The following is a 15,334-nucleotide window of genomic DNA, read 5'->3' as shown; positions in this document are numbered from 1 at the left end:
GTGGTCTGATTATAATTCCAGGCCAGCAAGAAGGAGCATGATTTCTGTTACAGAGGGCAGAGACAGAAGTCTTGGTAAGGACAGCAGATGTTTCCTTTGAATGGCTTATAAAAACAAAACCTGAACACATTTTAATTTTTTTTCCCAAAAGCTCTATCCCCGGGAGTAGGGATAGTGTAGTCCTTCTCCCCAGGCATTTCCTCTACTATAGTAATTCTTTAATTTATTAACTTACTCATTTACTGTTTTCTCCAACACTCATAAAGTTCTTTGAAATTGTTTCTATTTTTCCTTTTTCCAAAATAATGCCCACCAGAAACACCTTTGGCCCCTCACTCAACATCTGCAACCATCTTGTTCCCGATGTTTCTCTGGATCCCATAACATCACCTTATCAAATGGGAGCTGTAGATATATACTGCTTCTCTAAAATTAATTGTCTGGTCAGTATATCAAGGAAGCTTTGTGCACATTTGACTATGTCAAGCTAGGATATAAAAATATATATAAAATTCTTAAATGATTCCTATATTAGCTAGACTTTCAAATTTTTGCATGCTTTAATGTAATAAAAAAGCAAAAGAGAAAGTATTGAGGAAATTCAAGTAAACCTAAATTTTTCTTTCTAGATCATGTGATGGTTCTGTGTTGATTATAGATTTAATATGATATGTAATACAATCTAACTGTAAAGCTAATGATGATCAGTTAATTTAAAGACAATTCTCTGAAAAAAAGTATAATATATGATTTAATATTGTTGATTAAAGACTGGGCTTTAATATTATTTATTGAAGCAGTTTTCAAAAAAAATTTTTTTTACCAGGCCTACAAAAATGTATTATTTTATATTAGGATCTAGTATATAACAACATACTGATACATGTGTGTATGCATATATATATATTATATATATATATAATATATATATGTATACTTGTATGTGTATGTAAATGATATGATGTAGAGATTTTATTAAATGTTTGTTACTTTACTATCTGCAGTGCCCTCCAATATATTATATTCTTTTTTCTTCTGCTGTGTACCATTAAGAAATAGCTGGCCACATCCCATTAGATTTATTTCATGTAATGTCATACATTACAGTTTGAAAAACACTAAGGGTTCCTGGCTGGCTCAGTTGGTAGAGTATGCAACTCTTGATCTTGGGACTATAAGTTCAAGCCCCACATTGGGTGTAGAGATTATTTAAAAATAAAATTTTAATAAAAACACTGATCTATTGTGACCCCTTGAGAATTGTGAATATAAATCTATATTATATCCTTCCTACCACAGTTGCTTTTATGTCAGAAAAAGGTTTGTGATAAGACATGTTCTACATTGGAGATTTTTTTAACCACTAACTGAATTTCTATTAGATTAAAGGTACCACATTTTATGAATGAAGACTAAAAATATGTTCACCATCACCATGGAACTAAATAGTCTGTAACTATCTCCCTTTCACATGACTAGATAGTAAATTCAAATAAATTATGTGTTTAAAAGGATTTTTCTTTTATTTCTACTTATCTGTTTCCTGAATAAATAAAAGACTGCTTTCTAACATATTATTCCAGCATACTTGTAAACTTTAAATGTTACTTAGCAAAATATAAAAGAAAACATTTCAAATTTTGGTTAAGCAAAGTGATATATAATATGTTTCACTTTGTATACCTATTTTAATATAGTGCCAGTGAGCCATACAGGTTTTTTTTTTCCCCTCTGTTTACTGGTCCATATTCCTGTGTTAATAAAAATGTTGCTTCTCATTTTATACTAAAATTTACTTTCTCCCTGAATGAAAAGAATGCTTCCTCTTTTTTTATTAGATTAAATTATTTATAGGCAGGATGGTAAATCATGCAATGCTTGTGATAAAAATTGTTTGCACCAGTTCTTTATGATGCTTATATTACTGGTGGAAAGATGACCGTGCATATTTCTGAACCAAATTTAGCCAGCTGACAACATTAACCCGTGGGATTTGGAGAAAAACCAATCCTTTGTAAATTATTTTTGAATATATATTTTATATTTATACTTATATTTAGAATATATTTATGAAAATTATTTCATATTTCCTCTGCCTGCAAGTTACCAACATTGTTTACTCTACTATGGAGGTCAGTAACATTGTCTTTCCTAAAAGCTAACCTTTCCCAGTGGGCCATTATTGGTGACATAACCTTATCTTCTACCTCAATGATAAATTCCGCATGTTACTGGCAGATGATGGTATTCAAAATGCAGAAGGTGATGAGGAGATTGTGAGGATCTGTCACTTGAGTTAGACTCTGAAAGCTGGTAAGGAGTCCTGAATCCTGTTGTTGGCTCAGTCAAGATTTGACTTTTAATATCTCAATTGAACTTATCCATGGTATCTTTCTATACAGTATTGCAATTTGTTGTAAATTTCTCTTTGGCAAGCTTTTTTTTTAAAGTTTATTTATTTGCTTTGTGAGAGAGAGAGCATGAGTGGGGGAGGGGCAGAGAGAGAGAGAGAGAGAGAGAGAGAGAGAGAATCTCAAGTAGTCTCCACACTCAGCACAGAGCCGGATGCAGGGCTTGATCTCATGAACCCTGAGATCATGACCTGAGCCAAAATCAAGAGTCAGAGGCTTAGCCAAATAAGCCACCCTGGTGCCCCAGGAATCTTTTTTTTTTAATGTTTATTTATCTTGAGAGAGAGAGAGAGAGAGAGAGAGAGAGAGAGAGGACGAATGGGGGAGGGACAGAGAGAGAGGGAGAGAGGAATCCCAAGCAGTCTCCATACTCAGCACAGAGCCCAATGTGGGGCTCAATCGCACAACTGCAAGATCATGACCTGAGCCTATGTCAAGAGTTGGACACTTAACCAACTAAGCCATCCAGGCGACCCTCTTTTTTTTTTTAATTGTTTTTAAAGTTTATTTATTTTTGAGAGAGAGAGAGAGAGAGAGAGAGACAGAGTGCAAGCAGGGGAGAGGCAGAGAGAGAGGGAGACACAGAATCCAAAACAGGCTCCAGGCTCTGAGCTGTCAGCACAGAGCTCAATGTGGAGCTCGAGCTCACAGACTGCTCGATCATGACATGAGCCAAAGTTGGGGATTAACTGACTGAGCCCCCCAGGTACCTCTCTTTAGCAATCTTGCAGATTTTTTTTCCAAATGAAATGTGACATGAATTCTATTTGGACAATTAAGGTGGAAATAATTTTGTTTTTAATAAATATATGAAGAAGTTTAGAACAAAAATCATCCATGATTTTCTCTTCTGCCCTTGATAAGGTATGGGATCCTATATGTGCCATGCTTGGATAAAAAGCATGTTTAGGCACACATGCATATCAAGGTGCTAAGGAAGGATCTTCTATTGTTATTATGTCCTCCATCAGGCTACATAGAGGACTAAAGGTCAAGTAAAATAAAAGAATAAATTAAAGCAAAGGACTTAAATGAGTTCATCAATAAAAATTATGTTAGATATTTACCTTACATTTCCCTTCAACACACTCATCACACAAAATTTGCAAATAACCTGGGAGTCTTCATAATTATCAGATGGCCACTTGGTATTTTAGTATATTTCCTGAAACTACTGAAAAGAAATATTGAAAGTATTAGCTAAATTCTCAAAGTTTACAAAAAACATTTGTAACCTTCAGTGTCTTTTTTTGTTTTGTTTTAAAGGAAAGCATTTGTTAGCATTTAATGAACCTCCCTCCACATGGCTTCAGGCTACCAGGACACAGCACCCTGTCCCCAACACCCCCCCCCCCCCCTTAATCTTCTCAGCTCTTCTGTTAAAGAATTAGGTCTTCATGATGATATGCTGTTGTGAGGGCTTTCCCTTCCTCAGAACTTTGTAGTAGCCCAGTCACACCACATCAATGATAGGAGCAGCTCCAGTCTTGTTTTGGCAGCATTTACCCATGTCTGCTCCCTAACCAAGGTCTACAGTTTATAAAGGTTGATGGTTGAGTAGAAGTTCTGGTTCCTCCTTAAGTGATAATGCCTCATAGCAACTTTTCCAAAGTGACCTGGGTGATTTTTGTTGAAGTTGATCCTGTGGTGATGCATGCCACCAGCATTACTCCTACCTCTTGGGTGCTTCCCACATTTCCCCGTAAGGCCATGGCCATGGCTCACATGACCCTGAAGCTTCCTGGTCTTCCTCAGTCTGGATGGCATTGTTGGCAGCCCAGGCAAAAGAGCCCTCAATGTCTTTTTGGAACCATTATGCTATTTAGTGAAGTTAATTTTACCAACAGAGACCTTAACAGTAGACCAGTGACTTGAACAATAGAATGAAAACTGGGATACTGTCATGAAACATCTTGATATGGAGAGGTTCTGAGTCTTTAAAAGATGCACCATAATTTGGTTGATTATAGCTGTATTCTGTAGGGAATGCATTATTACTTTAATTCCTTGGCAGTATTTTTCTCCCTACATAAAATAACTTCTCTTTTCTAATCTCAAGAATTTCTTTTCTTTTTTTTTAATGTTTATTTATTTTTGAGACAGAGACAGAGTGAGAGTGGGGAAGGGGCAGAGAGAGGGAGACACAGAATCTGAAACAGGCTCCAGGCTCCAAGCTGTCAGCACAGAGCCTGATGTGGGGCTCTAACTCATAATGGCGAGATCATGACCTAGGCTGAAGTCAGACGCTTAACCAACTGAGCCACCCAGGTGCCCCTCATCTCAAGCATTTCTATGGATCTAATCAGATTTCTTCCTTCACTTTACTATACTTATTCTGAAAAAGGTCATTCTAATTCTTCTAATCACCGGCACTTTCATCCTGCTCTCATCTATGACATTTATAGTACAGGAGTCACCGATTGAGTGGATTGGAGGTGTGGAGATGAGCAGATGTGATGACTGCGAAAGTGAAGGAAGGCCAGTGATAGGCAGTGTAATTTTCAGGTTCTTACCCAAAGATTTACAAAAGAAGAAGCAAAAGTTGGGGGAATTCAAATTAAGGATCATGGCATCTTGGGGAAAACAAAATAAAACAAAACAAAACACAAAGCTAAGCCACTTCATTGCTAACTTAAACTAAAGCCAGGAGTGCTTAATTCTGCTAAGGTCTATATTATGGGTTCATTAAATTGGTTGAATGCTCTTTGCCACTTAGTTAATATGTGAGATTTGAATAGCTTAAAGTAATTGTTAGACTAATTGTTTTATGTTCTTAAATAAAGCATTGTGTTTGAAAAATTCTCTTTTTATGATCCCTGATCCTAAGAAAGCTTATTCTTGTGCCCTGAGGATACTCTACATTTTAGAATATCCTCTTGTCTTCTAGATGTACTTTGGATCTAGTTTGATGGAACCTTCCAGTCTTAAAGATTGCTATAAATACTTTCTTCAAGATAAAAGCTATTATGAATAATATGAAATACTTTTCAAAGGCAGGCAGGGTTGCATTCTGATCATGGAGCCAAAGTTATTTGGCTCCAAACCTCAACTTAACCATTTACACTCATTTGACCCCAACCGAGCTATTTCACATCTATCAACTTCTATTTCTGCATCTGTATAATGTTCTCCGTTATACTTACTTATCTAGAATTCTGTAAGCATGAATAAGGATAGTACTTTTCATGAGATAAGTGCTCAGTAAATTGTAGTAGTAGCTGTTTTATTATTGTTGTATTAATAAAATCTCTGTAGATAGTTCTTAGGTACCAAAGCAAATTATTAGTTATTATAATCTATATAATTACATAATTTTCATTTTGTAAATTATAATAAATCTTATTAATAAGTTAGTAGAAAACTAAGTAAAACAAGTATATCCAAAATGACAGAGAATACTATTTGTAATCCAGCCATGAGACAATGACTGTTAAGTAATGGATGATTCTTTTTTCTTAGAAGAGAAAAAAAAATTATTCCATATTGAAATAGACTCACTGTGGAAAATTCATGTCATAACACATGAGAAAATTTCTGTAGTATGTGTGGCTAATACCCTGGAGAATAAATTCATTTTCACCTTTGTGAAAATAGAGACAAGGTTTTTTGATGGTAAAAGTGAGAGCTGGCCAGCAGGGAGGAATGAAAGTCAGCCTATGGAAATGAGACACTCAATTAACAGGTATAGGGTTAGAAAAGTTGTGGTGTTTTAATTACCTCACAAGTTTTGAACAATCATTGTCCTTTAAACAATCCAAGGTAATTTGAGAGAATTTTTTTTTTCATAGCTCAAACCACCCATGCACTAGGTAATAATTGTTAGCAGTGGAGAATTAATGTAATAATCTATTTTTTCTACAATTTTCTTGCATTAAACAGCATCACTTGTGTTTTTGTGTATATATGCTAGTGCTAATGTTTTGCCTTAATTATGTGTTTATATAAAATACAGTAGTATACAAAAGCATATTATATTTTTGGAATTTAATGAAACCTGTATAAGAAATTCTATTTAGACCCTATTACTCAAAATGTGATCTGTGGACCAGTAACATGGTAGCTTGTTAAAAATGCATACTCTCAGGATCTGCCTCAGAACTACTGAATCAAATATTACATTTAAATAAGATTTCAGGTAATTCAATACACATTAAAGTTTGAGAGTCATTGGGTTAGGTCACAAAGCTATTCCTGAGGTCCTTATCCCTCCATATTATAAATACTTGGAGGATTTGCCTTGCAATTCCAAATTTCCAAAGTGATGGGAATCACCACATTTAACTAGTACATTAAGAAACAAATCTAAATTAAATGAGAACTAATTGCATACGGATATGTGTGAAATCATATTGTTTACCAAGGCTGATACCAAAACCCAAAGAATTGATAAGAGGCTGTAAATATATGAAGCGCTGTCCACTAACTAGATGAGGAATTGAACTAACTCCATGTAGGTACAGAGAGAATTACTGGGATCAATGAATAGATTTTACAGCAAAAGAGATTTTGGCGCCAGATCACCGAACTGTGCATATGTGCAATACATTCTCTCGCAAATGATATCTATTTATCTCCTTTCCACAAGCAAGAGGCTATCCAGTTATTAGTCAGGAGCACTGCTGAAAGAGCCTTTTATGTGAGAGGTTTAAAATGAAAGATCTCAGAGGAACAACCTCGGAGGTGACTTTGAACTCTAAAATTCTAGGATTTGTCCACTCAGGTACTAAAAATGCCTGTGAATAATTGGATATATGTGACAAGTGAAAAGAGAACTGTTTGAATGAACATAAGTAGTGGTTAAGTTTAACAACTAATAAGAATAATCAGCTACACTGCCTATGCAGATTTAAGAGGCAAATTACATGTTTAACAAAGCCGAAGAACAGAGGTGCTCTTAGCTATTTTCTGAGGACTTGGGAATTCATTCATTATGCCCTCTGCTGGCTGATAAGCAGGGCAGCACTGATTTTTAGATCGGAGAGGAGACTGAACTTCCTCCTTGGGCATAATATTAGTAGGTATTTGCACATGAAAGAGAGGTACTAAGAAAGAGCAGGGAAAAGTTAATTAAGATAGCTCATGAGAGCTGCAACTTGTTTGATTCTTAGAAATTTATTTTTTATTATCTTTGTTATAGCAGTTGATTCAATTGCTGCCATATGGTGACACCAGCAAATAACTTTTACCTATTTTTTAATACTTAAATCAACTGTATTTCCAAAACCGGGCTGAGAATTATAATTCTATAAAGCTTCAAAAAGCATAATTAACTAAGTAATGTTAGTTTCTTAAACTAAAGATGAAAGATAATTTAAAATTACTTTAGAAGAGAAAACCATCTAAAGTTTCTTCCTCCGGTTCAAAATGTTTAGAAGTAGGTTTGCTTATGACTGAATCAACAATGAAGTTTAACTCACTACTGTTTTCAGGACGTAGTGGTGACTTTAAGGGAAAATCCAGCACATGGGGGAAAAACATACCATATGGAATATTTCTACCATCCCCAAATGGGGTATTTCTGCTATCCCCAAAAGTTCTTATTGTGCTTTTTTCTAGTCAGTCTCCAACATCTGCACATCCCAGGAAAGTACTCTTCTGAATCTTATCATACTTCAACGATCATAGATTAGTATTTCTAACCTTTAGCATGATTAGTAATCTATACTAACCAGTAAAGATTAATATAATCTTTTACATAGGATCATTAATATAATCTATACTAATCAGTATAGATTAGTCTAGATTAGTATTTGGCAATACTAATACCATTTCAATATAAATGACATGTTTGGTTTTTTTTTTTTTGGTTCTTAAAGATTCATCCAGGTTGTTGACTTTATCAGCAATTTGTTCCTTTTATTGATGAAGAATATTCTAACAAATAGCATTCTGCTGTTTATTTGTTCTCTTGATAATGGACATTTATTTTACATTTTTAGCTCCTGTAAATAGCTGTTACAAATTTTTAATTTCTTTTGTATAAGTAGGAGTGGAATTCTGGCTATTAGGGTAGATGTGTAATTATAAAGAACTTCTAATTCTTTTTATATAGTTGACTCTTTCTGCATTCCATAAGCAACGTATGAGAGTTCCAGTTGCTCCACGTCCTTGCCAACATTTGGCATTTTTAGTCCTTTTTATTGTAGTTGTTTTAAATTGTATTTCCTTGTGGTTTTAACTTGTATTACTCTGATGACTAATGATGTTGAACACCTTTGTCTATGCTAATTGGCTGTTCATATATCTTTAGGGAGTGGTCTGTTAAAATATTTGACAACTTTTAATTGTGCGATTTATCTACGTATTGTTGATTCTGAGTATAAGTCTTTATCAGATCAAGAAAAATTCCTGTTATTGTTGGTTTGCTGATACATATTTTTAAATCACAGATGGGTATGGAATTATGTAAAGTTATTTTTCTCCATCAGTTGAGATGTTTATGTATTAACCTTTAATTGATAAATTGTATTGAATGATTTTTTAAATGTTAAACTTCCCTTTAATTACTAGGATAAGCACTACAGATTAAATCTTTTCTATGTATTGCTAATTCATTAGCTAATATTTTGTTAAAGACTGTTGTAACTATGATCACAAGGATTATTAGTGGATATTTTTTCTTGTGATATCCCTGTCAGGTTTTGGTATCAGGATTATGTAGAGCTCCAAAAATGAATTGATATGAATGATATTACCAGGTCAACTCAACCTACAAAGATGCTGAAAGGGTATTCCCTCACCTTATCTTCCAGGAAGAGGAAAGGGTTTGCACTTTCAGATATTTGTGTGTATTTGTGGATTTATCCCTAGCAAAGCCCTAGAATCTAAGGTGGTGGAAATACTACGTATTTCTCATGCACTGCTGCATTTTTGGAAAAACAGATTGGGAAAAATTTAGCAGGGAAGAATTATGGCTCAAACAATGTGCTTTAGCATTTGGATGTCTTTCAGATCCATGTACAACCTGCCTTTCCCACGCTGTCGTCTAAGACATGGGGGATTTGACCTTGTCCCTGAAAACTCTGTGGCAGACCCACTGTGTGTCTGCCCAGACCAACTATTTAGCCCAAGGTGTAGTGGCTGCTATGCTTATGGCTCATGTATTAAGTGTTTGTTCTTGTCTGGAATTTGCTTTACCAAGGTTTCCTAGCATGTACCAGGCTTTAATAACCACACAGAATATTATGATTTTTAATTTATCTAGTGTTTCCTCATTATTTGATGGTAGGAAAGGTGTTTTGATCCCTCTACATCCTATTTGGAAGCAGAAAACCCACCAGCAAGTAAATACTTTAAATGAAACTCTCTCCCTGCAGATATAAATAGAGATAGAGATATATAGAGATAGAGACTTGGTATAGTTTTAGAGGAAGATTTTACTTTAATATATGTTTTATATTCTAAATTCTAGAATGCTTTTACATATATTTTATATAAATAAAGATATATATTAATGGATTTTAAAATAGTATATGAAATATTATTTTCTGTCATGAAGAGAATACATTTTCATTAATGAAAAACATTAAAGCTTTTTATAATTTGGCTTCAGTGATAACATTACTTGGTCTGGGTCAACTTTATAGTAAATCTGAGCATGATGACTTTTTTTCTAGCCATCTAAGTGTATAATTGTAACAAGGAAATTGAATAAAAATAAGAAAGGAAAGAAAGGAAGGGAGAGAGAGAGAAGAAAAGAAAAAAGAAAAGAGAGATAAAAGAAATGCAAAGGAAAGGAAGAAGAGAGGGAAGAGGGAAGTGAAGAAGGGAGGGAAAGACAGAGAAGAAAAGAAAGAAAGGGGGAAGGAGGGCTAACCTGTTACTTACTCCTGTAATTTTAAAGTAATCAACAGATTGATTTTCTTTTTCATTGTTTAAGTACCCACCATGTTTATATCAGTGCTAATTTTTCTTCAGGCCTTTAAATTTTGGACTAGACTTCCACTTTCCACTTAGAAAACACAATAGCAGACATTAAATATGTTTGGCAATAATATAAAATCAATTGAAATTAGAGACCAAATACTGTATCATAAGATAAATATTAGTTGAAGACTTTTCTCTCCAAAAGAAATGAAACATTGCTCAGGATAAACATATATTTATTACTTTATTCTTTGACTGATTCATTGAATTATTAAAAATTTATAGACTCCATATGACATATTAAGGATTAAATTAGATGCTGTTAGAAATACAGAGATTATTTAAGACATCTGTCTATAAAGCATTTAACCAGCCAGCAGGAGAGATAAAACATGTACATTAACAAGTATAGTACAAGGTATAATCTGCTGAAGGCTATAAAACATTTCGGAACAATGTTTTAATGGTTCAGTTTTTAAAATGGTATTGCAAAAAGATTGAAGGAGTTGGGCCATGGAAGGTCAGAACAGTTGGACTTTTTTTTTCTTAAGTTTATTTATTTAGTTTGTGAGAGAGTGAGAGAGAGTTCATGCAAACAGGGGTGGGACAGAGAGAGAATCCCAAGCAGGCTGTGCTCTGATGGCACTTTACAATTTATGAAGAGCATTTATATGTCATCTTACATTTCCCAGCAGTGATCCTCACTCATCACTCCTTAGTCTCCATTGGTGGTTTGTTTACTCCTCTTCATCTAGACATTTTAACATTTGGGTGCCCTGAGGTTCCGTTCTTGGTTCTCATCCTATGTGTTTACACTCACTCTCTTGGTTATTTCACCCAGTCTTGTAGCTGAAAATAGCATCTATATGCCATTTTCAAAGTTACATCTCTATTCCTGGAAGTAATTCTGAATTCCAGGCTTGTATTGAAAGATACAAAGCCATACTACGTATTGGACATGTCCTCTATGATAGCTAATAAGCTTTACCTAACACATCCAAAGGTAAAATCTTTTTCTTTACAACCTGCACACACACATATACCAAAAGCCTGTTCTACACACAGCTTTCACCACCTGAGATGACAGGGATTCCACTATTCTAATCACTCTGGCTTATAGAATGGTATGTTGCAGTGGTAGAGAAGCCTGTTTCCAATCTGGGTCATCTGAGGACATCAGCTGGTTACAGCACAAGCCTGCAGCTTTGCAGTCATCAAAAATTGTATAATAGAACACAGCGTGCCTGCTCAGAGTGAATTATTGTTAGGTGAAAATTCACAAACAACATGGGATTATTGATAATGTACATGCACTTGTTAGTTGAAAATCATCAATTTAGAGATGCCCTTACCTTTACCTGAAAAACCAATGCATGAGACATTCAGAATAAATAACTAGATACGTAGGGAAAAACTAAGGGAAATTAAGCACAAGTACATGTACACCAAAAGCCAAGGAATGATTTAATTTTTACCATCAAGAGACATTTATTTACATCAAGTAGTAAAGTTATGTTGCTGAAAAGATGAAAAAAGCAACAACTTTATCTAATTAGGAATCCCCAGCATTGCCAGGACTTCTGATTCTCTCCAATCTGCTTGTATCTGTTTGCTCTCAAACAGATTACATTTTACTGAGCTCTTTGCAAATGTGATAATGTTATGCAACAAGGTTACAGACCTTAGTATCATCTGTGGGCCAGTTCCTTTTCTCACACCCTTATACATTCAGGAAATCGTTTTGGATCAACCTTCAAAATATAGAAGAATCCCATCCCTTTTCCTCCCCACTTCCTCATTCCTGCCCCGTAAACATAGAAGCGCACTTGTTATTTCCTCTGCCTAGAATGTTTTTCTCCCCCTAAAAGTTTGTGGGTTTTTTTGTTATACCTTTCACTTATTGTAGGCATAGGTTTCTGTTAAACATCTCTGTTTTTCCTCTGTGCTCTTTATAGACCGGAGTAAAAAGAATATATAGGGATGTAGGACTGATACTGAAGAATGCAGATTTCTATTCATCCTCCTTGTTTAGGTAGAAAGATATTTAAGTAGAATTGTGCTGATTTTACTGACAAATGAGTGCTTAAGGATATAAAACTTTGTTATTAATTGTGTCAAACATGACTAGTTCTCATCGATATTTTCAGTTCTCTTCATCCAGCGTCATGGGAGGATTATACTTCCATATCCTCTTGAAGTTTGATTGTCACTATATAACTTGCTTTGTCCATATGAAGAGATGTTAACAGATACGCTATTTGTTCATTTAAGAGCCAGTGTGCAATTCTCAGGCTTTCTTCCCCTTTGTGAATTTTGGACTCATGAGGAGATGGTAGCTTCACAAGATAGGTCCAGCCTCATTCCCAGAACTCTTCAATGATTGTGAAGATGAGAATCCTTATTAAATAAAGTTGCACATATGCATGCACAAAAAATCAATCTTTATGGTTATAAGCAATCTGAAATTTTAAGGTTGTTATTATAGCCTAACCTAAATTATTTTGAATGATATACTATTGTCTTGTTTAATTCTTCCATCTTGTTTTACCAGAATTATCTCTTATGAAGTGGTAAGACAGTTATTTGGAATTCATGGAAGAAGAAAATCCATTATTTCACTCAATTAATATGTATTAGCTATTTCTATGTTTTAAAAGACTGGGAATACAGGCATAAGCAAAATTTCCTGTTTTCATGTAGTTTACAGTCTAAAAGAAGTTGGAGTCAAGTGTTGAGCAGAAGGAATTATGGGGTCAAAAGGGAAGCCTAGGATGAAGAGGATGAGGGAGTGCAGGGCAGAGTTGGAAGGGATGTCACGCTAGGTTATAAGCCAGTGTGGGGCTGGAAGGCAACAGGGGAGAGTTGGACCAGTCCTGGTAAATGGGCCCCGTGAGGATGAGGAAGAGAGCAGAGAGCCAGATGAAGAATACAAGAGAGTAGTCACCTCCCTCAAGTAGACTAAGTAGAGTACGATAGGCTGCCTTACAGATGGAGGGTGAAGTAGATGTGAAGGTGAAGGCGAGTACCATGCCTTGTGACAGCATGCAAATGGGAAGAAGGAGATCTCCCGAAAATTACTAGCCTTTGGGAGTGAGCGCCAAAATTATATTTTTCAAACTCTACTAAATCCCGGGACCTGAACTGCTGAGTTCCCACTCATTCTACTTCACTGAGGCTAGAGTGCATTCAGAAAGCTGATGCCTACTTCTAATAACTATAACGGGCCCAGAGGAGGGTAGGTGCTGAAAAGTGAGGGAAGAAACATAAGCAGTTCCCCAGACGGGTAGGTTTATTACTTGGCCTAGGGAAACAGAAGGCCGTTGTAAGATATCTGTCACCTCAGACAAAGAAGGAGTAGTTCCAGAAACATGGTTTTGAGACATGGCTTTTCTTCCTGGTCATATGTACTACCACATGAAGATAAACTGATTTATACTACCACCAAGGTGCTTTGACAGTTTCAAATTCAGCAGGTATAGTTGGAGTGAAGGAGAAGCAGATGTTATGATGAGAATTTTATTAGGACTCTAGATGTATGTATTGAAGAACAGTTCTTTTGATTGAATTAAAACAATATCCATTAAAACTGTTTTAGGAATATTAGAATTTATTGAATCAAACTGCTTTTTCCATTAACTGTGAATAGAGGTTTAATCCCTCACTATGTTCATCCTCTTCAAACTCAAAGCAAACAGATTTATTCATAGAGAAAGAAGAGGACCTAAGAGTAGTGGTGTTATGTAAAGAATGGCCTATAAATGTTCAGGTATAGTGGAGAGATATAAGCCTATAATTAATGGCACTGAGAGTGGCTGATGTCAGGCAGTTATTACACAACAGAACTTTATTATTTCAAATTAATCTAAAGAGAGCCTGAAAATATCCACCAACATGTCTGGTTAGTAAATGGGTTAACTGATGCACAAGTTTCATGAGTCATGATTTCAGTGGGAAATAACTTCAAGATGAATATTGAAGCTACAGATCCTAGCTTCTCCCCTAGGCTTTGTAATTGTTAGGCATTGTTGACCTTCCCTAACCTCAACTTCAACAGCATTCAGACAAATTACTTCATTGTATGAGTTAGCAGGTGACCAAAACATGTGTAGTTAAACAAACAGTATGAAATCAATACTAAATTATTTGGGAATTAAATAGTGCTTGCAAAATTGGATTTTTTAGTGATACCTATTAACAAAATTCTATGAAACCCTTTAATTTGGAAAAAGAATTTACTTTCTAAAATATGATCACTCTCTGCGCCATCTTTTATCTTATTAACTGCTACTTATCCTCCAGATTTGACCTTTCTCAAATACTTTCCCCAAATTCCTCTTTACACCCATCCCACAAATGATTCAACATTTCCTTGTTTGTATATAATTGGTATCTCTGCCTCAACAGTTATTGCATTGACTCATACTTCTTTACTTATTTGGATGTCTTCCTTCCTGAACTGCAAATCCTTTAAGGATGGAGGTATCTTGGGCATTTCTTTATCTCTAGCACTTGGTAGACTGCCTGTGTGTCTTCAAATTTTTATTGCATAAAAATAGGAATGAACAAGTGAAAAGTAAAAAATTAAAATTTTCCTGAGAAGACATACAGATGGCCAACAGGCACATGAAAATATGCTCAACATCCCTGATCATCAGGGAAATGCAAATCAAAACCACAATGAGATATAACCTTTTGGCTATTATCAAAAAGGTAAGAAATAATAAAGTGTTGGTGAGGATGTGGAGAAAAAGGAAACCCTTGTGCACTGCTGGTGGGAATGTAAATTAGTAGAGCTACAGTGGAAATCAGTATTTTGAGGAATGGAAATTCCTAAAAAAATTAAAAATAGAAGGGGTACTTGGGTGGCTCCATCAGTTGAACATCTGATTCTTGGTTTCAGTTCAGGTCATGATCTCATAATTTTGTGAGTTCAAGCCCAGTGTCAGGCTCCATGCTGATGGTATGGAGCCTGCTTGGGATTCTCTGTCTCCCTCTCTCTGCCCCTGCCCCACTTGCTCTTTGTCTCTCTCAAAATAAATAAATAAATAAATAAACTT

General features: G+C 35.2%; 1 protein-coding gene and 1 pseudogene across 3 annotated transcripts in view; one reads left to right on the top strand and one right to left on the bottom strand.

The window, feature by feature from the left end:
* Window positions 1–15,334, top strand: part of NLGN1 (neuroligin 1) — an 827,426-nt gene that overhangs the window by 122,059 nt on the left and 690,033 nt on the right. The gene's annotated exons all lie outside the window — the stretch shown is intronic.
* LOC145712434 (large ribosomal subunit protein uL15 pseudogene) lies at window positions 3,721–4,178 on the bottom strand (annotated as a pseudogene).

Source organism: Panthera onca, chromosome C2 (assembly GCF_046562875.1).
Source record: "Panthera onca isolate mPanOnc1 chromosome C2, mPanOnc1 haplotype 2, whole genome shotgun sequence".
Classification (NCBI taxonomy): Eukaryota; Metazoa; Chordata; class Mammalia; order Carnivora; family Felidae; genus Panthera; species Panthera onca.
This window is presented reverse-complemented; position numbering and strand designations above follow the sequence as displayed.